We start from the raw sequence: 26,992 nt of genomic DNA, 5'->3' as shown, positions 1-26,992 counted from the left end.
CATGGGAAAAAAAACCACAAGCCTTCTTCTGCAGCCCCTTTTTCCAATTTGTTTGAAAAAAACGAAATTTTCACTGTATTTTGGCTAATTTATTGGCCTCCTTCAGGGGAACCCACAAAGTCTGGGTACCTCTAGAATCCCTATGATGTTGGAAAAAAAGGATGCAAATTTGGCGTGGGTAGCTTATGTGGACAAAAAGGTATGAGGGCCTAAGCGAGAACTATTCCAAATAGGCAAAAAAAAGTCCTGGCACAGGAGGGGGAAAAGGCCTGGCAGCGAAAGGGTTAACACCGCGAGCCGCCACTGCTAAAATGCCCTACCCATTGCAGTTAGTTGGTATTAGGCTTGTTCAGAAGTCTACCTCATTCTTTCCTCATGGAGGTCCACGAAACCTAATATCAGCAAACCCAGCAGAGTGAAGATGCAGTACCAGCAACAAGTATTGCATATTCCTCTCAGCATGTGTTACCCTCTCCCTCAGAAGTCCTTCAAACACTCCTCAAAACCAACTTTCGTTCCATGAAGGATGGGTACATGGTGGCAGGTCCATGGTGTAGGAGTGCCCTACTAGTTGTTCTCCAGATTGGGACATGATGTGGTTTTCAAAGGAGGTGGTTTCGTTCGAACATTGGTTTTTCAGTTTTAGTTTAAATAAATCAAGGAAGTAATTGTCCTGATCTCTTATGGGATGGAATGCCAAAATCTGAAGGCATTGCGTAAACAGGTCTGTTTAAATGATTTTGATTTTTTTTTTAGTTTTCCAGTTTCAAAGGGGACTGAATCCATGCTAATTAGACTTTGTTGACTACACAAGATCTTAAGCTTTCTTGACAGACATCTAAGAGTCCCCCCCATAGATGGCAAGCGTAAAGATGCTTCTAGCCTCATTTGGGAGCCAGTTCGGAGAAATAAGGATGGAATCTATATAATCAAATGTCCTTGCTGCTGAGACCAATCTGGACGCTATGTGGACAGCTGGTTTGAGGGAGCTGATATGTTTTGGCGATTCCATCAGGGAGAGAAAACTTGTAGTCGAATTTGAAGAAGACTAAAGCTACTGATTTGAGATATTTTTCCAGGATGAATTGATTATTTCCTCCCAGAAGCCCGAGTTGGAATTGAGCTCCTTTGTCAATGTTATTGATGTGAGATTGTAAATTCAGGTGTCTGTCCAGGCTGAAGCCTAAAGGTTTCTCAGAGTCAATGACTGCTGGAGAGGTGTTAGGAAAGGGTATAACTCTCAGCTAGGCACATATACAATGGTGCACCTAAGTCAAAGCAATGAGGAGGAATTCATTATCTATTGAGTTAAGTATTAGAAGCGTGGAGAGCTCTTCAAAGAGAATCGCAACATCCTTGGGGGAGGGAATTTGTTTTGTTTTTTAGCTATAGTTGTGTCATCTGCATAGAAGCGGTAGCTGATGTGCAAATGACCAAGGATGTATGCTAAGGCTTCCATGTACATGGGAGAACTTCTGAGGAGACCAGATAGGGAAGCCACTGAGCACCATTACACATTTGTAACATGTCATACACAATAAGCATCGGTCAGAGGATTGGCATCATTGCGAGAAATTAATTGTTCCATGGAGAGGAGCTTCTGCATTACATGCAAAACACTGAAGGACAATACACAGGGAGTGCAGGAAACAGAATATCATGGATATGATGATGTGATGGCAATGCAAAACGAAGCTTCATCAACGTTACACTAATGCATTACATCCTCATCCATCTTCCTCACTCTAATCCTCACAAGCTGTATCTCAGCCTTAGAGAAGCTTTTCATTAGCAGATGCAACTAGCTCTGCCAATAGGGCAGCCACTATCCAGCAACCACTATAATGGAGGAACTTCCATCCCCACATCTCAATGAAATCTCTCATTTCTTATTAATTCAGTCATCATCTCCTAGATCTAGCAGACAAGACCAGTGCAATTACCCTGAAGATTGGACTTACTTTGATAGTCTTCTCCTTTGAAGTGTTTTCATTCCTTCATTGTTTCAGCCTCAGGAACTTTGAGCTATGTGCATTTCCCCTGCAATGCTCCATTGCTGCTTTTCTGCAGTAATGGCTTTTGAAACACCTAATCCAAAATGGCTGAATCTTGCTGGATTGCCGAAGAGATCTTGGCTACTTAGATACCGGCCAAAACAGAAAGCTTCATTCAGATGTTGATCTCATTTCTTCTACACCTGTGGGAGCATGCTTGGCAGTTATTTCAGCATTTGTTTCCTGTTTAGGGCTGAAATATATTGCCTTTTGTGAAGGGTGCAGTGGAGAAGGTGGCAGGGGCATGTAATGAGTACCCACGTTGTCGCTCTGGTGTGGATCTGACATTATTGGTTTATTGCAATAAATTGATAAGGGGACGCGTGTATTGGGTCGATGGACCTTTGGACTCGTTTAAGACGTTCACACCCTCAAGCCTTTCCTTTATGGAGCAACAGGTCCACCTCCTGTCAGACATCTTGCAGCAGGGGCTGCTGGTGCAGCACAAAATAATCTTCATGAAATTGCCTGTTGATGGTGCTAGGCTCTTTGGACAACACCTCAAAGTCATGATCAAGAAGACAGTGTAAAATAAAAAGCGTATGGCCCTTTGCTAAAGGAAGTGGGTTTGGATACAAAAGATCTTGCTCTCACTCCTTGTGATCCTACTAAAATTTGAGATTATTTGCAGGATGGGATTTAATTGGGCTTGGTTGTCTCAAACATCAGGGAGGAGCCATCCAGGCCCTCAGAGGTGAGGAGGTTCTGATGACTGCTCCTCTGGCATGCCAGCTGTTTTCCAATGCCCAGCTACCTGTTCTCCTATTCCACCTTGGGATTTACCCTTTGTGCCTTGACAGTGACTATATTTGAACCCCTTGAATCTATGGATTTTAAGCACCTCACAGAAAAGGTGTGTTTTTTGGTGGCTATTTGTTCAAGTCGGAGGGTTGAGGAACTTAAGGCATTGCTTTCTGTCCCTCTTCCTTTCTGGTCAAGGTGGTCCTTCATCCAAGCCCCTTTTTCCTACCCAAGGTGACAACGTCTTTTCAACTTTCAGAGTAGTTTGTCCTCCTAATATTTCATCCTCTCCCGGTCTCTTGATTTTGACAGGGATCTCTCCATTGATTTGTATAGGATCTCATCCTTCTGCAAGGTTTTCTCTCTGTTTACTTTTGGTATCCCTAACAGGAGAAAGCATCCTTCCAGAAGCACAATTTCTACGTGGATTAAGTCTGCCATCATCAAGAGCCATGAACTTTCAGGTTCAGATATTCCCAGTCAGGTACGGGATAGCTCAATCCATGGAATATCGACCTCATTTAAGGGCGCCTCACTCAGGGATGTATGTTATGTTGCTAGCTGGACAGCTCCACATACCTTTCCTTCCCATTATCGTTTACAGTTGGGTGAAGGTTTCTCTGTCAGTTTTGCTACTTATGTTTTGTCATCTGTATTTGAGAGCATCACTTTAAAAATATAAATAAAATAACGTGATGATGAATGGAGATCGGAAGTACTTTTTTCCCTAAGTAATCACAGGTGTTGCAAAGTACCTTATGAGATCACTGCGTTTATTGGTTGATATACACCGGATTGGAATAATCATTCGTTTCTGCTTGGGCGCTGTCACATGTAAGGCCTGGAGCGAGGACGATGGACAAGGAGCTAATGGGCTGATTATTTACGAGTAATCTTCATTACCCCGAGTCCGGGTACGGGACTGATTATTTTTGCAATTTTACAGATTTCTTTCTTCAAGCTTGATACAAAACAAAAAGTGGCAGTCGACATCCTCCGTTTTAGTGGTTGTTGGGTAGTGTCTGCCATACTGAGAGAGACCTATTTACATCAGCTATGGAAATACTTCAGCAGGACAGAGATTACATCTCACATGGGAGGACTGGATCGAGGAAGACCTGAACTTGGGGTAATGAAGATTTGGAGTACTTAACTGGGCCATTATGCTATACCTCAACAGCAGTTGGTTCAACTGGAGGAGGTAACAAATGATGTGCCAGAAAATTAATCGGTGAAAATACGGGATAGGGGAATGGTGCTTGTACTGAATATTTGTAGGATGTCTTGTCCCAGCCCTCCTTGCTTACAAATATTTTTAATATGGAATATTTGCCAACCTGATGCTCTGAGTGTATTACAATACGAATAGGTGAGTTTGATTGTGAATCACGGCTTTGTGTCTATAAAGGGAACTGAGGTTTCCGCTTGTATGGTTTTCGTATTCACGCATGAAGTTTCTTTTGCATGCGTACGAGACACAGATCAAAAGGACTTCTGAAATAGGAAACAAGTTGCATAATTCTTCAGGTTAATTTGTAAAATATTTTTCCATGGAAAATCCGAAAGATTGGGGTCGGGATGTCCGCTGTCGAGCAGAGTGCTGATCATCATCATACATGCCAACACTGTAGAAAAGAGGGACTTACTAAAGAAATATAACTGAGAAAACGTATTTCCTTCATTGACTCCCATTGAAAAAGAGGCAATTTCAGGCTAGGAGCAGCCACAATAAATGCAATTTTTTAATTAAAAATCATGAGTTTTCCGCCTGAATCCGGACTACTGGCATGTATGCAACATGAATTTTAGAGACTCATACACCGCGGTGTTTACGTGAAAGTCCTTGTGCTACAATCAAGTTTCTTAACCTGCTATTGAGTAATTATGATCTTATGTTGCCACCTGGTGGCTCATTAAGGTACCTAGCATGAACTAAAGGAGACCGGTTTAGGTTGCAATAAATACAAGGCAGCTATGATATACATTTCAGCTGGTCAGGCTCAAAGCGGCAGTCAGTATTCAGGGGCGTAGTATGGCCAGTAAAATTAAACAAGCATTTGCAATGCAACAGGTCTCGTATTTCTCCGAGTTAGAGCTATTAGCAGTTGTAAACTCCCAACCAGACTTTTCTTGCCACATTAAATGGAAAAAAAAGAGCGCAATCGCGCTGCTACAGTTCACTCATGTGAAACCTAATCGGCAAAAGTGCAATTATCTACGTAACCGGCAAAAGTGCAATTAACTATGTGACAGGGTCGATGTCATGCAAATCGCTCAACTTCTGCCAAGCGAGAGCGCGCTGCGAAAAAAGATGAAAAGTAGTTCAAACCGGATGGAGTACTTGGTCGCTGCGCTCGAGGAGGACTAACCACGGAAAAGGCATGACGTATGCATGCCTTCCACTAATGAAAGCAAGCAAGAAATCGGTGTTCCACAAATCTGCCAAAAAGAGACTAGCTCCTTCAAATCTTACCTTATTTTAAGCACGTCTCCTTCCTATGAAAACAACATATAACATAAAACTCTACCCCGTCGCCTCGAGATACCTTTTTACACATGCTGCTAACTAGCAATAGCTGCCTCTTCCTTCACTCAGACAGTAATGTTTGTGCCCCTTTCCTAACTGCTCTAAAACCCTGGCGTGCGCAGATTGTGTTTTAGCATAGCGTGCATAAATGACGGACGGCCATTTACTTTTTACTGAGAATGATGTGTTTTTCGAGGCGTTCAGGGCAGGCTGGAGGCAAACTGGTGAAAACAGCCTGTGACCGCAATACCAGCACGGTCATTGTCCTACATAAAGTAGGCCCATGGAGTGAGGCATACAGTGAAGATCATGAACACTGAATTTGACAGCATTAGAGTACAGGTCCACGGGCATAACGGGGCAAGACAAAAAAAAAAAACATTGTTATGTAATAAAGACTTCCACAAAGGTCCGGTGTTCATAAATTTATTCCATCCTTAAATTAGAGCAGACAGGTACAGCGTCTCCGTCCTGCGTCCACCCAACCGTCACTCTCTCCACATTCCATCTCATGTCCTCACCTCTAACATATACATTCCACCCTGGTACACATAGTAACACAAAGTGTCAACATAACACCCATCGTAAGGTAGCACATAGCATTCCTCAGTCTTTCCCAGCCTCTGTAACACAGAGCAGTCACTCTCACAATAAAGCTTACCTTCATCTCAGTGTGTCCATCCTTTTGGTGGTGACAAGCTGGCCGTAAGCCTCCCAGTCTTCATCAATGGACCGCCTTTCTTCTCTGTAAATAATTCCTCTTTGCAGTGCGCCCAGGTGCTATATTGCAGTACTGCTGTGTGTGCAGCTGACATCCCGGCACCTTAGAGTCAGGTTAACAAAATTAAACTATTCAACATCATCAAGGAACTCACCAACCCCAAAGCATGCTCCATCGACCCTCCTCACTCACAAGACCTCTGCAACACCCTCTCCATCTACTTCCACCGCAAGATTGCAGACATACACGAAAGCTTCGCAACACCGTCCCCACCATCACCACCACCGACATGGTCAACCCCATCGCACCAACACACTGAGTGCCTGGGCCCCCACCAATGATGAAGAAACCACCAAAACCATGAGCACCATCCACTCCGGCTCTCCCACAGGCCCCTGCCCTCACCACGTCTTCAATAAGGCCAGCCAAATCATCGCTCCCCAACTCCTGACCATCATCAACTCCTTCGAGACTTCGCGACTGCTATTTTTCCAGAAAGCTGGAAACATGCAGAAGTCAACGCCTTGCTCAAAAAACCCAAAGCTGACCCAGAAGACCTAAAAAACTACTGACCTTACTCCCCTTCCCAGCGAAGGTCAGAGAGAAGATAGCCAACAACCAACTTTCCCACTTCCTGGAGGACAACAGCCTACTCAACGTCTCCCAGTCTGGATTCTGCAAAAAAACCACAGCACCGAGACCGCCCTCATCGCCTGCACCGACGACATCAGTACCAGGCTTGACAAAGGTGAAACCGTGGCCCTCATCCTTCTCGACCTTTCCGCAGCATTCAACACCGTATGCCACCAAAACACCGCACATGCCTTTTCGATACTGGAATTAGTCACAAAGCCCTGGACTGGCTCACCTCCTTCCTCTCTGAAAAAACACAAAGAGTTTGCCTCCCCCCGTTCTGGTCACAGGCCACCAAGACCAAATGCAGAGTCCCCCAGGGATCCTCACTCAGCCCAACCCTCTTCAATATCTACATGGCCCCGCTCACCAGCATCGTCCAACCCCACGGACTCAACATCATATCCTACGCTGACGACACCCAGCTCATCCTCTCCCTCACAAGGGAGCCCACAACCGGCTAGAACAACCTCCACACCGGACTTCTCGCCATCGCTAACTGGATGACAGCAAGTCACCTCAAGCTGAACTCAAAAACACAAAATCATCATCTTCGGACCCAACAAGTCAGCATGGGACGACTCCTGATGGCCGCCACCGACACCCACCTCCTACACACGCAATCTCAACTTCATTCTCGACACTTCTCTCTCCATGACCCAGCAAGTCAACGCCATATCATCCTCATGCATCAACACCCTTCGTATGCTCTGCCACCAGGTGAGCAGCGCGCTCAATAAATTGACTGATTGATTGACAATCCAGGATGGTTCAAGCCAACTGCCATTTGATGTTTATTGCAGTGAGTCGAGCATTTCTTTTGCCGGGCCGGAAATCTGAACCAAGCCCTGGGCCCTATTGCCTCCAGAAACACATGCCACACGTACAACATTAAAAGTTGGGAGGCTTTCCTAAATACTGGCAATCATTGTTGATGTGGAATGAACCTGTGTCCAATCTGCCTCAGAAACGGATGCCTGTGTTTTGGCTGCCACCTTAGAATGGGAAGCCATTCTAGCACAGAGCCTGTGTTCACAATGACAGGCACACCTTATTACTGTAATGATCCTGTAAAGTGACATTCTATTTAGCATAAAGTGATACTAGAATTGGAGATAAGCATGTGGTCATGGGAACAGGCACACCTCGCTGTAGTTATTTTCTATAGCTTTTCCAGTAACTGTGGCATTAGTGGCAGCAACTCACCCACATTTAGACACACTTATGGATAAGATACCAGCTCATGCACCATTTTTAGCCCTCACTGAAATTTCTCTACTCAACTGGCCACAGTGGAAGAAAGCATTTGAGGCATATGAAATCAGCAGTGACACATTCACCTCGAAAAAAAAAAAAAAAGAAAAAACTTTTCTTACACAATTTGGGTCTGAAGGCAGGAGCATATTTAAGAACGCCGTTGGGAGTAGTCTATGTTCCTTCAGAAACGGGTAAGGGTGGGGACGCTCTACTTCTCAATGATGATGCATATATCATCAAGACCATGGATAAAATATTAAATCCAGAAAGAAATACTGTTCTGGAACAACACATTTTTACAGCGCTCACAACTTAATTGAGAGCCCACTGATGACATTTGTAGCGGCCTTGAGAACACTTTCATCCACATGTAATTACTCTTGACCAGCTAATTGGACAGACTAACAGAAAAATTCAGGAGAGACGTCTAGCCGCTGAAGGCCCTGATTTGGACATGGCACTGACGATAGCAAGAAGGGTGGAGCACTCTGAGCAATAACTGAAAGAAATTAACAATAGTTCTAAATCCTGAGACATTCAAATGACTTCTAAACATTGTCAAATAAATGTTTAAAACAGAGTGTGAAAAGGCTCTGCAGAAAGTGATCAACACCAAGTCCATATGGGATAACACTATTGTATTAGGTTTCTGATGTGGCAACAAGTCTCCCTTGAGTATACAACATTTTGCAATGCTGTCAACCAAACCTGTCTTATGTGTGGGAAGAAAGGACTCCACACATGCCTGTAAATCAAATTCAGTGCAGAAACAGAGTAGTGCAAAGGTGGTAAAGTCATTAGAGAATAATATGTCTTAGAATGATGGCAACTGTCTATTAATATTAACTTCTCCAAACCATGGTGAAAGTAAATATCGACTATGATTGGGTGTCACAGAAGTAAACCTCCTGAATGTGAAATTGCTGTAATTGGGAAAGTCATTAAATTCATGGCAGATTCAGGGTATCCTTTCACACTTAAATATGTGAAAGATTTTTAAGGGATCCCAGAAGCATGATTACAAGCTTCATGCATTAAGATATTTGCATGTTGGGGGAAGTTGAGGGTACATTTGATGCCATATTGGAATCGGAGGGCAATTCGACAAAGGGATTGGTGTATGTTGCAAAGAAAGGTTCCAACCTATTGAGCTGGAATTAAATGGGTGACTTGCTGGAACGAACTGGGTGACTTAGATGCGGTATTGGATGCAAATCACCCTGATATGGTCATTTCAAGGAAAGGAAAGTACAATTTGAGTAATGTATGCATAGGTCAAGTTGAAGAGTGTGAATAGATAAAGGCGTATCCTGATTTATTCAACGAAAAAGTAGGTAAATTGAAAGGTTTCCGAAAGACAATGCCCAACAGTGGTATACAAAGTATGTAGTGTACCTTTGAGGCTGCATGACGAGCTGAAATCTTAACTTAAGAAGTTGAGCAACTTGGGTATCATTTAACCTAATAAAGGGTCATAGTGGCTTGCTCCTGTGGTCTTAGCATGCAAGTCTGACTAGTCGCTGAGGTTGTGCTTTGATTTAAGAGATCTGAAGGTTAATACTTGGATTGATCGCTAACCATTGCCCAATATTAAGGAATTGTTGGCAACCCTAAAGGGGGCTGCATTTTTCTTTTTTTACATCATTGGCTATGTCAGCTGCGTACGACCAGGTTCAGTTGTGTCAAGAATCTAGGCATCACACATCTTTTGTCACATCAGAGGGTGTGCAACGCTGTGTGAGAATGCCATTTGCATTAGCTTCAGCTGTTTTACAGCGATCCATGTGCAGGGTATTTAAAGATACTATGGAAGTGACCTGTTTTCAAGATAATATCTTGGTGTATGGTAAAGATAAATGCGAGCATGATCAAGGATTAAGGTTGCATTCTGAACATTTTGAGAGCTAGTGGATTGACATTAAAGAAGGATAAATGCACATTTTCTCTAGACAGGGTAGATTATTTAGGAAATTATGTGTAAAAAAATAAAAAACAAGGTAGAAGCAGAGCAATGGTGGTGAATAAATAATTGCATTTGCTTCAAGGGCTTTGAGAGGTGTGAAGGCCACTTATTCCATGATGGAGGAGCCACTTGGATTGTGGTGGGGTGTAAAGTATTTCAAAAACATTGGGTGGGGCAGCATTTTTTTTAATTTTTTTTAGAATGGGCCATAAACCGTAGACCTATTTAGCACAAGTAAGGGCTACCCCTTGTACTGCCAAATGGCAATATAGATTGCAGGAGTTTCAGCACTAGGGTATGTAGCTGGTGACAGGAACTTATTTGTTGTTTATCATGACTACTGTCATGCGAGTCTGCAAGCCAGTCAGAGATGGAAGATGACTTGGATATGGCGGGTTCCATAGATGTTGCCATGAGTGGTGCTCTGTCGGAAAGAGTGGATGGAGGTATTAGCAAGTGATGGTGACCTACAATGCGTAAGGAGAATTTGTTGCCAGTCGGTCACCCTCTGGTAAGGATGTTCAAGAGAATTGAATTCCTTATTTTAGGATTTGTGAATTATTGGTTTCTAATGGTGTTTTACATAGGTGTCAACTGTTGGTGGTTCCATCAGTGTTGCACAACAGAGTTCTAACTTTAATTCATGAGGGTCGTATCCGTATCCATGCCATGAAGCATAGAATACTTGAGAAGTTTTGGTGGCCAGGGGGTCGATATAGCAGTGGAATGTTATTAGTGCCTGCATCATGAGTGACAAGACCCAAGTGACTTGTCCTAGTCCCATTACTCCTTTAACCACAGTGAATTTGCCGTGGCATAAATTGCCTTTTGACATATCTGAACCATTTGTTGTTTTGGGTAGCACACCCAAGAATGCTTGGCTATTGTACGAAGTGGTCCGAGATCAAATTTGTGGACAGTGTGAATTCTTGCATTGCCATTGACTTTTTTCCCCCAGAGGTGTTTCGAAAGGAAAGATATCCCATGGAACTTAAAACCAACAATGGCACCCAGTTGGTGTAGAGACAAATGAAAGAAGTTTTAGAACTGACATCAAACACATTAGAACATCTTTGTATCATGCCTGTGGAAATGGGTTAGTGCAGAGTCAATCACATTATTAAGGATCAGCTGCAGTTGGCATCGGTGAATGATTTGGAATGGAAGTTTTTGATGAAGAATGTGATCTGGGCTATGAGGACTATACCTCCTAAGCACTGTTATGTCACGGTGTACCTTAAAGGGCAGCGATGGTGGAACAAAGCTGAACCGAGAATGGAAGGGTCAGAAAGGTGTTGATGTCATAAAGATGGGTGGTGTTAGGGATGAGACACGCAAGATGCAAAAGAAGTAAAGTACGGTGGGCAAAGGTTGCACAAGAATGCTTGTTAAGCCGGGTGTTTGGCTCAGAATAAAACTAAAACCTGGACAAGATCAGAAATAATTTTCCCGGTTCTCAGCTTGTTCAAGTAAAGGACTTAAAAATGGAAGGGTGTGGAACAAAGGCTTTGTTTTGGTGGTGCCTGTAAATTCACATGTGTGTGAGAAGATGGGACTAGGGATAAGAACAGAAGAGCGTGTTTAAGCAGAGTGTGACCAGCACCAATCAAGGGTACCACAGGGAATTAGAATCGGTCTTGTGAGAACCAAGGTTTTTGTTATGAAATAATCTGGTCCTGTTCTTTCCTGAACATCTTTCCAGTTGGTTCATCCTTGTCTTGCGAGGATGGTTCAGGACTTGTTCATTTAAACTGCTTGGCGTTAATGTCCCTCTAACCTTGGAGTTGACCGTTACGTTGATTTATAATGTCATTTCTGTCTTTTGCTTGCGCTCCACTGCCGTTTTGCCTCATCATATTTTGGCAGCTTTATACTCTTTATTGTAGCTTCTTTTTTCCATTTAATGTTTTACGTGATAGATTACCATTTGTTTGATAAAGGTTCTTATTTATTTTGACTGTGAAAGAAGGGGGGTATGTGTACGGTTAGTTTTTTGCATGTAACATATAGGGTGCGGGGAATCCATATAGGAACCTGCGGGGTTCTAGGTTCCTTGCGTGGAAAACTGAAGGTGTGGAGTTCGTGAGGAGGAAGTTACTGTTGACTGTGGTGGTTGACAGTTGTGAATAAAACTTAACTTCAGCTCCACGTCAGTCCTTTCAGTGGGGTCTAAACCCTCTGTACAAAAAAACACAATGGTTCTGTTAAATTAATTAGGGTGATTTTTAAGTAATCTGGAGAAATAGGCATAGATCTTATCCTCCCCCAAGTAAATCAAGCATAATGAAGTTGATTCAAACATTAAAAATGCAACATATGCCTCTATTATATAAAAATATATATTGTCTTATATTAATGAATTTCAGTTCATGAGAATTTAAAGCATACATGCATACAAGTATATACAATGTGAGCAGAATTAATAATTTAATTGTTCCAGTCTGCCAATCTTAATTTCATTATTTGTTTGAAATGCCAAGTCTTCACGACCATTTATAGATAGATCTTTATTGTTTACAGTTATTTAAAACCAACACAATATACAGCAACAGCATAATTAAGAAGCCATTATATAACCTGTTCACTTCATACCGCCACAAGCATGGAGGAGACCTCGTCATCATCCAGAACGACAACCTCCTATGCACTAGTGTTGAGGATGAAACATCTTCCATCATGGAGCACCTTAACTTCCTAATCCGAACCGACGCCAGAACCACCATTAGAGGAACCTTCGCTTACCGGCCAAATGTTCCTGCCCTGCCTTTTGCATAGCAGTCACTGAGTTCAACTCCCATACAGGGCATTGACTCCAGAAACTACGTCTTCTCGGGGGACCTCAATTTCCATCTTGCTGGTCCCAACGATCAACTCCATCAACCTCCTGGACAACTTCAGCAACATCAGACGCAAACACCTAGTTACTAGCACCACGCACACCACTGGACTCACCCTGGGTCCCATTTTTAAAGCGAGCGACAGGATCAAATTCTCCCACACAACGAAGCTAACATGAACCGACCACCACATAGTACACTTCACTATAACAAGCGCACCTGAACCTTCCACAGCACTCCTCTTCCCAATCACCACAGGTGGGAAATAATATATATACAGGGAGTGCAGAATTATTAGGCAAATGAGCATTTTGACCACATCATCCTCTTTATGCATGTTGTCTTACTCCAAGCTGTATAGGCTCGAAAGCCTACTACCAATTAAGCATATTAGGTGATGTGCATCTCTGTAATGAGAAGGGGTGTGGTCTAATGACATCAACACCCTATATCAGGTGTGCATAATTATTAGGCAACTTCCTTTCCTTTGGCAAAATGGGTCAAAAGAAGGACTTGACAGGCTCAGAAAAGTCAAAAATAGTGAGATATCTTGCAGAGGGATGCAGCACTCTTAAAATTGCAAAGCTTCTGAAGCGTGATCATCGAACAATCAAGCGTTTCATTCAAAATAGTCAACAGGGTCGCAAGAAGCGTGTGGAAAAACCAAGGCGCAAAATAACTGCCCATGAACTGAGAAAAGTCAAGCGTGCAGCTGCCACGATGCCACTTGCCACCAGTTTGGCCAGATTTCAGAGCTGCAACATCACTGGAGTGCCCAAAAGCACAAGGTGTGCAATACTCAGAGACATGGCCAAGGTAAGAAAGGCTGAAAGACGACCACCACTGAACAAGACACACAAGCTGAAACGTCAAGACTGGGCCAAGAAATATCTCAAGACTGATTTTTCTAAGGTTTTATGGACTGATGAAATGAGAGTGAGTCTTGATGGGCCAGATGGATGGGCCCGTGGCTGGATTGGTAAAGGGCAGAGAGCTCCAGTCCGACTCAGACGCCAGCAAGGTGGATGTGGAGTACTGGTTTGGGCTGGTATCATCAAAGATGAGCTTGTGGGGCCTTTTCGGGTTGAGGATGGAGTCAAGCTCAACTCCCAGTCCTACTGCCAGTTCCTGGAAGACACCTTCTTCAAGCAGTGGTACAGGAAGAAGTCTGCATCCTTCAAGAAAAACATGATTTTCATGCAGGACAATGCTCCATCACACGCGTCCAAGTACTCCACAGCGTGGCTGGCAAGAAAGGGTATAAAAGAAGGAAATCTAATGACATGGCCTCCTTGTTCACCTGATCTGAACCCCATTGAGAACCTGTGGTCCATCATCAAATGTGAGATTTACAAGGAGGGAAAACAGTACACCTCTCTGAACAGTGTCTGGGAGGCTGTGGTTGCTGCTGCACGCAATGTTGATGGTGAACAGATCAAAACACTGACAGAATCCATGGATGGCAGGCTTTTGAGTGTCCTTGCAAAGAAAGGTGGCTATATTGGTCACTGATTTTTTTTTGTTTTGTTTTTGAATGTCAGAAATGTATATTTGTGAATGTTGAGATGTTATATTGGTTTCACTGGTAATAATAAATAATTGAAATGGGTATATATTTTTTTTTGTTGAGTTGCCTAATAATTATGCACAGTAATAGTCACCTGCACACACAGATATCCCCCTAACATAGCTAAAACTAAAAACAAACTAAAAACTACTTCCAAAAATATTCAGCTTTGATATTAATGAGTTTTTTGGGTTCATTGAGAACATGGTTGTTGTTCAATAATAAAATTAATCCTCAAAAATACAACTTGCCTAATAATTCTGCACTCCCTGTATATCACAGAGACCCAACGGACCACCACTCTAAACTCCAACAGACCCAAACGCTCTGGCAGCCTCGAGCAAGATGCCTGCAATTTCTCCAAATGGATCCCTAACTTTGCCAAGAAGGTCACCACCACCACCACAAGGAACTCCAACACCAGAAGCTCCTGCAAGCCCACCAGCCGATTCACGGCCAAACTCTGCACACTGAAGAGAGAATACAAACGACTAGAAAGTCGATGGCGCACAAGCAAAGACCTAGCGCACCACCTTCAAAGGCCACCCTAGAAAGCTGCACTGAGAGAAGCACCAACCGCTCCAAGGAACTCTTCAAAATTGTCAAAGATTTCTACTGTCCGGCAGCCACTGAGAACACAATCCAACCCTCCCAGACCTTCTGCAACACACTGGCAGACTACTTCCAAGAGAAACTTACAGCCATTTATGCCAACTTTAACCCCTAACCCACCAGCATCGAACACCTCCTAAGCCCATCAGACTACACCCACAGCCGCCTGATCACAAACTGGAAGCCATTATCAATTCAGGAAACCGCAGCCTTCATGAGCTCGACCCTCTCGAGATCACACGACGACACAAACCCCCATTACATCTTCAACCTGGGTCAGAGGGAGATCAGCAGCACACTGGCTCCCATCCTCAATGCCTCCATCATGACTGCCACCATTCCCGATGCCTGGAAGCATGCAGAGGTCAAACCACTCCTGAAGAAACTGCCCAACTACCCCAATGAACTCAAAAACTACCGCCCAATCTCACTGCTTCCTTTCCCAGCCAATGTTCTGGAAAGAGCCATCCACTGCTGTCCTAAGGATGCTTCTATCTCTACAAGACTGCTGGATTAGGGACGGCAGCACCTCTGATTGTAGGCGACTGAGTCACTCCTACACCAGTTGGCAGCTGTCAGTCCAATCCTTACGGCTTTCTAGCAGTACCTCACCCAAAGCAAAACAGAAAAGGTGATTTCTGGCAGTCTGGTGCATGGACTCTGAAATCCTGTCAGGGAAACCGCATTGCAACAAGTCTTACCTTTTTCTCTTGTTTGCAATGAGTCTCTTACACACATGGGCAAGAAGGAAGATGCAGGATAGTTTTCAATACTTTTATTGAAAAGACTGCAATCTACGATAAAATGCATTCGCTGCAGTGATTAGGATCATGACGAGACAAAATCAGGATTGTGGAAATGAGTGATGTGAATATGAACAATCGCAACATTCTGCAAAAAAACATGAATATGCAAATTCCTCACAGAAAAATATATTTTCTAACCTCAAGAGAGCAAGGCATGATACACCTAATCTACCCAAGCCATGTACATGAGAGGCACCCCAACCCCTGTTACCGTAGAGACACAGACTGAGGTCTGCACCAGTGATGTGCAGTATGATGGAATATCCTCCTCTAATGGCCTTGGTCTCATGAAATGTTTTTATAAGGCCATTGTTATTGTCCAGGCAGAAATCTTGACATCGGTATGTACCTAAGCACTGGATTGTGTGCGCAAACCTGTATCGGCAATAACATAACAAAAATGCCTGATGGTCACATTCTGTGCTTGTCTAATGTGAAGTAAAGGACATGATGACAATCCAATAAGTACATTACTGATAATGACGCTTTCACAGAATGGCAACTGACTATAAAATAAAAACATTTCTTTTAAAATGCAAGAAGTGCAAGCAATGCTAAAATGAACATTGAACATGAATAATAAAACAGAGCATGCTTATCTACGTAAAAGGGCACAGGCCTGCAAGCCGAAGCTAAGCTAAACTCCTATACCCACACAAATGGTTCCACAACACCGCCAGCTCTCTGAACACCTGGTAGATCACAATCTACTGGACTCCTCCCAATCCGGCTTTCATGCAAACCACTGCACAGAGACTGCCCTGATCGCCGCAACGGATATCAGAGCCCTCCTCGACCGCAGTGAGAAGGTAGCCCTAATCCTCCTTGATCTCTCAGCAGCGTTTAACACACTCTTCCATCACACTCTCGTCACTCCACCACATAGGAATCTGGCGCAAAGCCCTCAGATGGATCCCTGCCTTCCTCTCAGGATGCACCCAGAGAATCCACCTACTTCTTCTCACCTCAACGCTAGATCTGCAACATCCCCAGGGGTCCTCACTCTGAACACCTACAGCCTCTGATCAACACTGTCTGCACTCATGGACTCAATGTCATCTCATACGCCGATGAGACAGTTCATACTCTCTCTCTTCGATGACCATGCCACCCCTCGAGCAAACTTAAGCAATGCCATAACCAACGTTGCTGAGCGGATGAGATCCACCTGCCTGAAACTGAACACGCACATACCGGAAATTATTTTTAGAAACACCTCCCTGTGGGACAACTGGTGGCCCACCACGCTTGGGCAACCTCTGCTCCAGACAGACCACACCTGTAACCTTGGAATCATCATCGATAGCAAACTCATCTTCAAGGGACAGATAAACACAGTGCCCCCCCCCCCCCTCTTGCTTCCTCATCCTCCGCCTTGCTATTTAAGATCTTAAGATGGATCCCCATCAACGCCAGGAAAACAGTAACCCAAGCCCTTATCACCAGCAGGCTGGACTATGGAAACACCCTCTAAACCGGACTCACCACCCAGTTCCTCCACCACCTTCAATCCACCACCTTCAAGCTATACAGACTTTGGCAGAAAGACTCATCCTAGACCTCCCAGAATAGATCAGCATTACCCCCCACCTCAGAAGCCTCCACTGGCTGCCTGTCCACAAGAGATGCAAATTCAAGGTTCTAACACTCGTGTACAAACATCAAACCACCAGCTATCCTTCCACCAATCCACCAGAGTAATCCGATCAAACTCTCCTGCCCTCGCACGCACACACCATGTATCCACTGAAGCCACTGCAGTGGTCATTCATTCGCTTACTGCCAAGGCTTGAAATGACCTCCCCTCCACCTGCGTATCGCACACACCCTTCCCGACTTCAGGAAGGATCTTAAGACCTAGCTCTTCGACGAGAGGCCACCAGCGAAAAATAAAACACTGTGCGTAGCCCTTTCATGTATACCACAATTGCTTACAAATGTACACTTAAGCAAAGGCATATGAGTCTATCATTTTGTGAGATGTGTTTGGTATCAGGCTATGACTGTCTTCGTGATGTTTTGCATTTTCAAGGTTTGGAACCACATTATGTACCTCTTCAACTTAAAGGCATTGCACTTTGTGCTTCCCTGGTGATACAGTGAAGCCTTTGGTAAATTTAAGTGTTCAAATTAACCTATTTCAGGAACCAGGCTGTAAACTGCATTTCCCCAGGGTTTGGGTGGAATAATTTCCCTTGCTGCCTGGTAAGGGTGTCCCTCTGCAATGGAGGTTTGAGATACTGTTTCAACAACTGGAGTAGGTGTGAGAACCATGGCTGCCGTCGACCTCTGAGCAATGAGAATCACATTGGAGATCCAGAATATTTCTGGAACAATCAGGATCAGCGGAACTGGGGAAAAAGCACATGCATAAATTTCATACCAACTTATGGACATCAATTCCCTAGTGACAAGCAATGGTAAAGCCTGGATGTGAGACAATGGCATTTTGAATTCCCTGGTGTTGCGATAAGAGCTATGTCTGGTGTTCCCTACAGTTTGAAAACTGTGTCTAGTAAAGATAGACTGTTTTAATTCCAAGACATTTGTGCAACTTGTTTGCCTGTTTAGGCCGTCTATTTGTTCCATTCCTAGGACATTTGCTACTAATGAAATGTTATTTGTGATGGCCCTCTTCCAAAGGTTATTTGCTAACTGTGACAGTAGGGATGATACCCCCCCCCCTTTTCTGTTGATGTGAACATTACTGTTGTGTTGTCTGTTAATACTTGCAGTTTTACCCTCACCTGGTTCTGGAAGGCTTCAGTGCCAGGAAATTGATTTGTCTAGCTCTCACCATAAGCCCCCTTAACTTTAACATGTCCATTAATGTTCCCCAGCCTAGCAGTGAAATGTCAGTGGTGAAGATGGCTCATGCGGAGTCTGAAAGGGTCTCCCCTTTAGCATATTCACTAGGCTTCTCCATCACTGTCCCTTGCAGATATGGTCTGTTACAACCAGTAGATCTATCTAAATTCCTGTTACCTGTGCCCACTGATTGGTTATCCACTCCTGTACTGACCTCATGTGTAATCTTGCATTGGAAATGAGCTGAATAGAGGAAGCCAACATCCTTAAGAGTTTCATTACTGTCCTATGACGTCTAGTAGAGGCAAATTTGTGCCAGCATGGCCCAGACCAGCTATCATTGCCAATTGTTTGATGACATCTGTTACTATTAAAGTTTTCTTTACTTTCCGGGCTGGGAAAGGGGTTTTCCCAGCTGACTGACTCCTAGTGTGTATAGTAGCTATGACAACCTTGCCATGTTTTCTTGACAAAATATAGAAACTTTGAGGTATTCGCCTTTACTAGCGTCAAGATAGAGCTAAACACACATGGCCTCTTAAGGTGTGCAGTGACGACTACCAATATCTTGGTAAAGACCCTTGGGCACGGACTTTCTCCTGAACTGGACTTTGAATGGGTAATGTTCTCTTTTCGCCACAAATCTGTAAGTACTTCTTGTATGCTTTTGGAGCAAGTATGTTTAAGTTAGTGTCTCTGAGCTCTACTAACGATAGGTAGCCCCCACTGTGTAGCAAAGTATAACATCCTGCAATGTTGTCATTTGAAATGTTTGTCTCTTTATGCATCTGCTTACAAAGCAAACATATAGAAAGGGCTGCGTGGTTAGGTCTTAATTAGGCAAAACAAAGTAAACAGAGTAAACACTTGTTTTTCTATCTACTTGCAGCACTTCAATAGTGTACTTTGCCATCAGTGTTTGTATCGCTTTTTACAGGATTTGCACTTGGTCCTTCTTGTAATGCTGATGAGTTGGTAGCTTTTGTACAAAGTTTATAAAATAATCATGACAAACCATATTTACAACCCAACTGTCTGTGGAAATTGCTTCCCAAGTTTTGAGGAAGTCCTTTAATACTCCTCTACAGGTATGTAGTGTGTGGGAAGAGAGGACTCAATACCTTGAAGGAGGCTAGTGGCAGATCCACTGGAGTTTCCGCCTCGGTTTATCTCCACCTTAAAAAAAAAAATGGGGTTCGGGTTGTTGCTCCCCGAGTGCCTTACCTAGGAATTGGCTTGAGCCTGGCTGCTGTTAACCCTGGGTGCCATACATCTGTCGACCCGTTGGTGTATTGTGTTCAAATCAGAATACCTCTTAGGACAGGTAGCCCAAATTCAAAAAATAACTTAGTGGCCCCCACAGTCCAATAATCAATCGGTGGGGTTCCAGAGAAGTAAAAAGGTTAAGAATCAAGAGCATGGTCTTGAGGGAAGCAGAATATGCAGACTGGATGTTCATCATTGAGGACAACATTTTAATGGCAGTTCAGACAAATCTTGAAGTGTGCGCTTATTCTCTAAAATGGTGTTGTGACCCCAAGGATCACACCTCAACCAAGAAACATTCCCCGAATGTCAATATCCCCCATCCCTCACCCCGACAACCACTCAGAAAAAGAAAAAAAAACACCTCTCAAATACTAACCTTGGTTAGCCCGTTGGCCTTTTCCTGCTGTTAAAAGACTTCGACAATCATCATTTAAAAAACGTTGGGAGCTCTTCAATGCGACTCCGTACCAAACAGCAACAACAACAAAAACAAAATCTAACATGGTGGGCATGCTCATGGGCATTGTGAGATTATAGTCAATGTCGTAGGAGGGGCTCACACCTCTGTTGACTGCTGCCCTACAAATCAACAGTTTTTATTTAAAGAAAACAATCACACTTATGGACCCAATCCACTAGATGGTGGAATTGTGCAAAACATGAGACTATAGGGGAGGTTTCATGCTGCAAAAATGTAAATACCCTGGTTGCATTCAATTTTGTATGTGGTGAGCAAGACAAAATCTCAAATAAGAAATATATACATAGTCAAACATGAATCTGTTTAAACGAGTCTAGGCATCAAATCACATTTGCACTCTCCACACAAAAAATACCAGTATCCTTCAGTTACAATGGGGGAACAAAAGCACACAGTCAAAATGAAAATGTACTAAAATTTAATCATTCATAAAAGCTGTAATTTAATCTGTGACAGTAAAACACAAGAAGCAATATTAGAGTTGGTTTAGTATATCATTTTCGCTTTGAAAGTCATAGAAATCAGTTATACCTGTTTTTCCTATAAAAGACCCATTTTTTCCAAAGCATTATGCACAAAACATTTTTAATTAGAATATAATGGCAGAATGAAAATAATGATATTCCATGACTTAAATATAAAATGAAGTCACAATGACTCAAAAAAGTTATTTGCCGCAGTGAGTCCATCAATGGGAAATATATATATTTATATTCTTATATATATTTATAAAGTAAAACTGTAACGGTTTAACCTTTAGTGCTTGATGGAGATAGGGCTGGGGAAGGGACTGTGATAAAAAGGTCTATATGAAAGTTTTAATTATAACATTGTCTAACATTTGAAATGTGTCCATGCTCTTTCGCAAAATCATTCAACTCGAGTCAAGTTCATTTATTGTCACATCTGTTATAACCACTATTGCAAAAGGAGGAATACTAATGTCTTATTTTCCAAGAGATAATATACAGAGCAATTTTCTTTTTCAAGGACTTTGTGCAAACCAGAAGGAGATCTAAATTCTTCACAAATATAAAATAGGAGAAGCCTCTTCAGATATGTTAATTTATTGTTGATTTCATTTTGAAGTCTGGGACGCTGGCACATTCCAAATAGGCAACAGTTCTTCATTCCTGTAAACTGAGACAGAAACAGAGTTAGACAGAACGTTTGGACGGAAGCGTAGACTTTAGACAATAGCAGTGTTAGACAAAAAATTGCTGAATGCTTGACCCTGAAAATTGTAAGTGCAGAAGTAAAAAGTCAGATGAAAATTTGAGCATTCAAATGACAACTTTATAAAACCTATATTCAGTTTTCTCTCATTAAAGATTGGTGTTCTTTGTAATATGCCATTAATCATTTCTTTCGGAATTGTATTTCTATTTCACTGCAAATACACAAAATATTGGAATCATTTTAAACAGAAACTAATTAACTTTTCCATTTACTAAAACCAGCATTATGGAGTATATACAAAAAACAAAACCTGGATACATCAAACAAATGAAGCTTATCAAGGAATTTTCAAATAAAAACCCCATGCCTAGGCATGGGTAAAAAAAAGGAAGACGAAAAAAAAAAAATATATATATATATAATAATATAAACATATATATATTTATTTACAATACTCGAATAAGGTTTAGGCACTTCTGAAGCTTATCCTCAATGTAATCTTGGGTATCTTAATGTGTTTGCAATTCCATATTGCTTTATTGTTTAACCATTACTTGGTTGTTTTCAAAAAACGATTTCAAATTCATGGACTTAATTACTTCTACAAAAAGAGGCTTGCAACACATCATTAGGTAGAATAAAAATCTATTTCTAAGCCTATTGTAGGCCTGAACCACTTTGTAAACTTTCTGCTGTTTAGTAAAATGAATTGTATGAAACTCTCACCTGCTCTAGTTCTCCATTTACAATATCTAGCTCTCTAAATATGGTGTGCATGCAAAGGCCTTCAATAGGAAGAAAGCTAAGTAAAAATACAAACTGTGCAAATCTAGTTGCTGTTACAAGCAATATACAGTGTGCAGTTTAATTGAAACTAACATCCGGCATACATGATTGAGAAATAGAACTAATCAAATTCAGCATACACAAACTAGGTGTTTGCCATTGCACTGCATCAAAGCAATATTGCTCCCGAGTTGCAAGCATTTAAAGTGGGCACAGTATGAAATCCGACAAAGACATGTCCAATCTACATAGTTCTTCAATAATTATGTTAATAAATGTAGATTAATATACTAAAATTAATTAATCCCATGTATTAGCCTCGGTGTCCTAGCGTTTAAACTTCTGAGCTCCCAGAAGCACCACTCCTGTTTAAAAAAAAAAAAAAAAACTTATTGTGAAACGACAATGAAACTTCGCCATTTGTAAAGCTGTTGCTGACTGGACTACATATGTCATGGGTACAAAGGGTAGACTCGTAGATTAAACTGGTCTTGGTTTGCAATGCCAGTATGGTCTCCCCCTCAAACCTCAACATTTTACTTACTGTACAACATACACTGCTAGCTTTCAGTATTGTTAATCAACAGTTTGATGATGTATCTACAGCGTTACACGATTTACCTTGGTTCCCCTTACACAGCCATGGTGCAGTATGGTCTACTCCAGTTTGTGCATTTCTGCTGCCATGGAAAATTACTTCTTAACAGAACTTGTGCCACAGTTAGTGGTTGTAATTGTAGGTAATGGCATAAATATCCCTGCTAGCTTCTCATCTCTGCTGCTCAACGACTGCAGATCACTTGTGTGTCATGAGTTAGGAACATGCTGAGGGGTTACTGAAGTACATGTCCGGCTGCTTCGATTTTAAAAAGGTTCCACTATGGGTATTTGTAATGCACACAAACCCTTTGATCAGTCTGGTAGAGTGTAATATATGAATGCATAATCGATAGAAATAATGTTGCCGCCGATTTCAGGTATTTGTGCTCTTGATAGTAACTGTTACCATCCATTTCGTTTCACTGCAGTCAAGATGAATGTAACGTTAGAAACCTTTCCGAATTGACACTGTTGATTCAGTAACTTCAATTTGAACTTTTGAATGTCCATTTAAACTTCACAGGAGTGGAAAATGATTTTTCGTTGAAAAAATGAGATAAAGCAGGACTAAGTTTAAAATTGAGCTTTGATTTAAGCACAACTGGTTCCTGAAAATCTTAAATTGAGATTACTGCCTTTAGAACTTAAAGAGTGGGTTATGTTCATGGCCTAAATTCATGCCCTGCAGTCATTTTGTACGCCATTACGTAAAAACTAAAAAACTATTACCAAGAAAAATGACAAAAATAAAATAAAAGGCTAAAAAATGGTAACGGAGAGTCCTAAAAACATAAGTAAACAAAGATACGGTTATTATGAAAAAGTTCCTGCCAAGGCACTTTAAATTTAGACAGAAATGAAAGCAAATTAAAATGTTACAGACTTTCAAAACAGTTTTTAGCTTCAGACTACTCGAACAATGTGCTGTGCATCACCCTACTATCTACATATCACAATGATTAACGAAATTAACGTTTTGGGGGCAGACAAAAAGCACTGTGATTTGGCATATCAAGCAGAAACTCGGAATGCCATCCACTGCAGACCCCATTGTCAAACTGTATTCTCTTTAGTAAGAATTCAAAAAGATACTGAGTGAAAACTGCATAGGAGGTGAAGAGGCTTAAAATGTACTGTATGCCACATATCCACTTCTTCACAGGGGATAGGGGACTGAATGTCAATTTACAATCTGCAAAACTATGGTAACTGACAAGCAACCTTTTCCTTTATCAGGGTGAACCTATCCTAGAAACCGAGTTACTTTCTTTGTGTAATTCTTTCAGGTGGATTCTCTACTCAACCACGGGTTCCTAACATTAGAATATTTCCCATGTACCAGACTGGATCTAGAAGCTTTTTTTTTTTTTTTTGCAATGCTCTTGTGTGCCTGCGCACCACCCAGAAGCGACAGCACTGAGCAGTATATAAACACTACCCGTATGCACAGATGTCAGTTTCTTATTTGCCTTCCTATGCCCCAAGTCACTAAGCATGAGTGAATGTTGGTACTAGTGTGCTCAAAAAGGGACCTTTTAAGATGTTAAAAAGAGACCACTCCACAGAGCAGAGAAATTAGAGGGCAGTGAGGAATCTGTGGTTAGATAAAGGATCCACCGGAAAGAGCGTTACCGAAGGCAGGTTACTTGTCCTTCTGATAGATAATTCTAATTGAAGATTTCACACTTTGGAATAGATACGAATGGACTACCTCCGCAGAGGTATGATCTGTAGAGTGAACTCAAACCAAAAGGTGCTGCAGGACCAACTGGCAAAATACTCTTCCCATTCATCCTAGTTAAGGCAGTAGTGCTTTGTGAACATACGCACTGATGCCCATGTCGCACCCTGGCAATGTCAAGGACAGGCAGTCTAAGCAAATGTAGAGGTTGCAGCCTCAGCACTAGTGGACTATGCCATCAGACTTTCAGAGGGTTGCTACTTGGCCAGTGAATAACAGAACTTAATTCACAGGACTGGCCACCTCAACCGGGTCCTCTTACGCAGAGCCTTCCCTTTCCTCTCCCCAGAGAACCCCACAAAAACTTGGTCTAAACTATGTTCCTTAGTACCATCAATGTAATACTTTAAAGCGCTTTTTTTGGGGGGTGGGGCTGATGCAGCCTCACCTACTCTTTCGAGGGGAGGGAAGAATGCTATTAGGGTGGCTGACTGCCCAACGTGAAAGGGCATCATTACTTTTGGCAAAAACGCTGCTTGAGGTCTCAGAAACAATTTGTCCTGGAAAAAGGTGGTGAACGGTGGTTGCACTGACAAGCTGATGTAATAACAATGAGGAAGACTACCTTCAAAGTAAGAAGTAGCAAGCAACTATCCATCGAAGAACGTGCGCATGAGAAACATTAAAGACCAGTTTAAGTACCACTGTGGCATTACAAACAGCTAGAGGGAACATGTGCATCAAAAAGATAATACATCTCATCACAACACATAAAATGAAAAAGGACAATCGGTTCAGTAAACATAAAAAGGTCTAAAGGGCCAACAAATAACCCTCCATAGTGCACTTAAAGAGCTGAGCCAAAAATAAAACAAACAAAAGAACGTTCAGCGATTTTGCTTGTAAGGGATCAGTCTTATGAGCACCACAACATACCTCAAATGTCCCTCAATACCCCGCAGCGCATTCAGTGAGCCTTCTAAATAAGGTGGCCACCTTAGTGGCACACTCACCATAGTCCACTCATTGGGGCTCCCCCGCGTCACTTCCGCGGCCTCGCTTGATGGGCAACACGTATATATATATACCTGCCCCTTACAAATGCTGCCCTCTATGTCCCTGGCTGGCCACGCTGTTTTCTCGCCAGCTATCTATGATGCAGACATGCGGCTGCCTTGGTAACATCCCAGTGTGGCCGATCTCTCCCCCTGCCTTCAAATACAAGGCCCCCTCCCCCCACCGATCACCTGCGCAGTCGCCGTGCCGCAGGCCTGCCAATGCAAGCCGCAGCAAAGACCTCAGCCAACCATACAGCCCTGCAAGTTGGTTTCACTCAGTTTCAGTTAACTGGTCCGTGGCGTCTCCCTGCTTGGTGTCTCTCATTCATAGACTCTGGTTTCGGGGAGTGTGCAGGAACCACCGAGCTAAAAAGGCTAAAGCATTTCTGGCACTAATCCACTGAAATATGCATGGCCCGATTGTGGGCGGAGTGCTACAAGATAACACGTGAGCTCTGCGGCTAAGGGTAACAGCACCCAAAACTGGTGTGACTATGGTTTGAGTCTCCACTGATCCACATAATTAATTAAAATGACTTTGCCAGTCAGGAGGACGGTTTAGTGAGCTACGGGGTCGCTGCTGAGGTAGATTAGGAGTTCGAGCCCCAACAAGATGCCCATCCTTCTGGGGACAAATAGACAGACTGCTAAATTGGGGCAAGGATTACATTTTCTGTGATTTATGACCACACTACATTTTCTGAGCAGTTGATGCAGTTTCAATTCAAATTATCACCGGAAGCAGCCAAGATAATTCAATGGCCAAGTGCAGGGTCGTTTAACTCCTAAATTACCAGGGTTCGTATCCTGATGGTTGACCATCGATATCTTGCTCCGTCGTTTCACGGTACATGCCCATGTGGGGTTCTTACCCCCCGGCTCCTGTATTTACAAGAAAAAGAAGCATTATGTTTACCGTGCCTCAGGTGTAATGGGTGCTTGCTGTTAGCAGTGAAAACAACTGCTGTTACATTTACTTGGCTCCCTGAGGCTTATTGGAGGCTTATTGTACTGACCGATCAAGGCTGCAGCCCATATAACTTATTGGACAGGTTTTTTTATGGGCCAATTGGGAAATGCTATTCTAAGCAATGCCTTTCCATTTGTTTATACCCGCTATTGTACCCGGTGTGTTCAGTCTAAGAACGAGACGGTTGGGAGTTCGTGTCTCACAAATTATAATTGTAAACATTTGTGAAACATATTATCCACTTTTAGGACAAGCATACACCATGTTTTTTTTATAGTACGTTGTACAGGTGCTTTATTGTTTTTAACCTGCTTCTGAGCCAACTGTGATTTACTGAGGCTGGAGCCAGGCGTCCAGAGTGAAGATTGCCCAGGTGATTTCCATTTTTCTTTGGTATTTTATTGAGTAGTTTCCTGGGAGTGACATGACAACTTATTTGAAA

At 42.5% G+C, this 26,992-nt stretch overlaps 1 protein-coding gene across 2 annotated transcripts in view; it reads right to left on the bottom strand.

Moving 5' to 3' along the window:
• Positions 1-20,677: 20,677 nt before the first annotated feature.
• RAP1A (RAP1A, member of RAS oncogene family) overlaps positions 20,678-26,992 on the bottom strand; it is a 279,386-nt gene continuing 273,071 nt past the window's right edge. The window contains exon 8 of one of the 2 annotated variants that reach the window (XM_069238655.1): positions 20,678-21,416. The gene's annotated coding sequence lies outside the window, so the exon portion shown is untranslated. The remainder of the gene's footprint in view (positions 21,417-26,992) is intronic. The other variant, XM_069238656.1, reaches the window with a different exon arrangement.

The sequence above is a fragment of the Pleurodeles waltl genome, chromosome 6 (genome assembly GCF_031143425.1).
Source record: "Pleurodeles waltl isolate 20211129_DDA chromosome 6, aPleWal1.hap1.20221129, whole genome shotgun sequence".
Classification (NCBI taxonomy): Eukaryota; Metazoa; Chordata; class Amphibia; order Caudata; family Salamandridae; genus Pleurodeles; species Pleurodeles waltl.
Note: the sequence above shows the minus strand (reverse complement) of the source record. Positions and strands in the feature narration are given on the sequence as shown.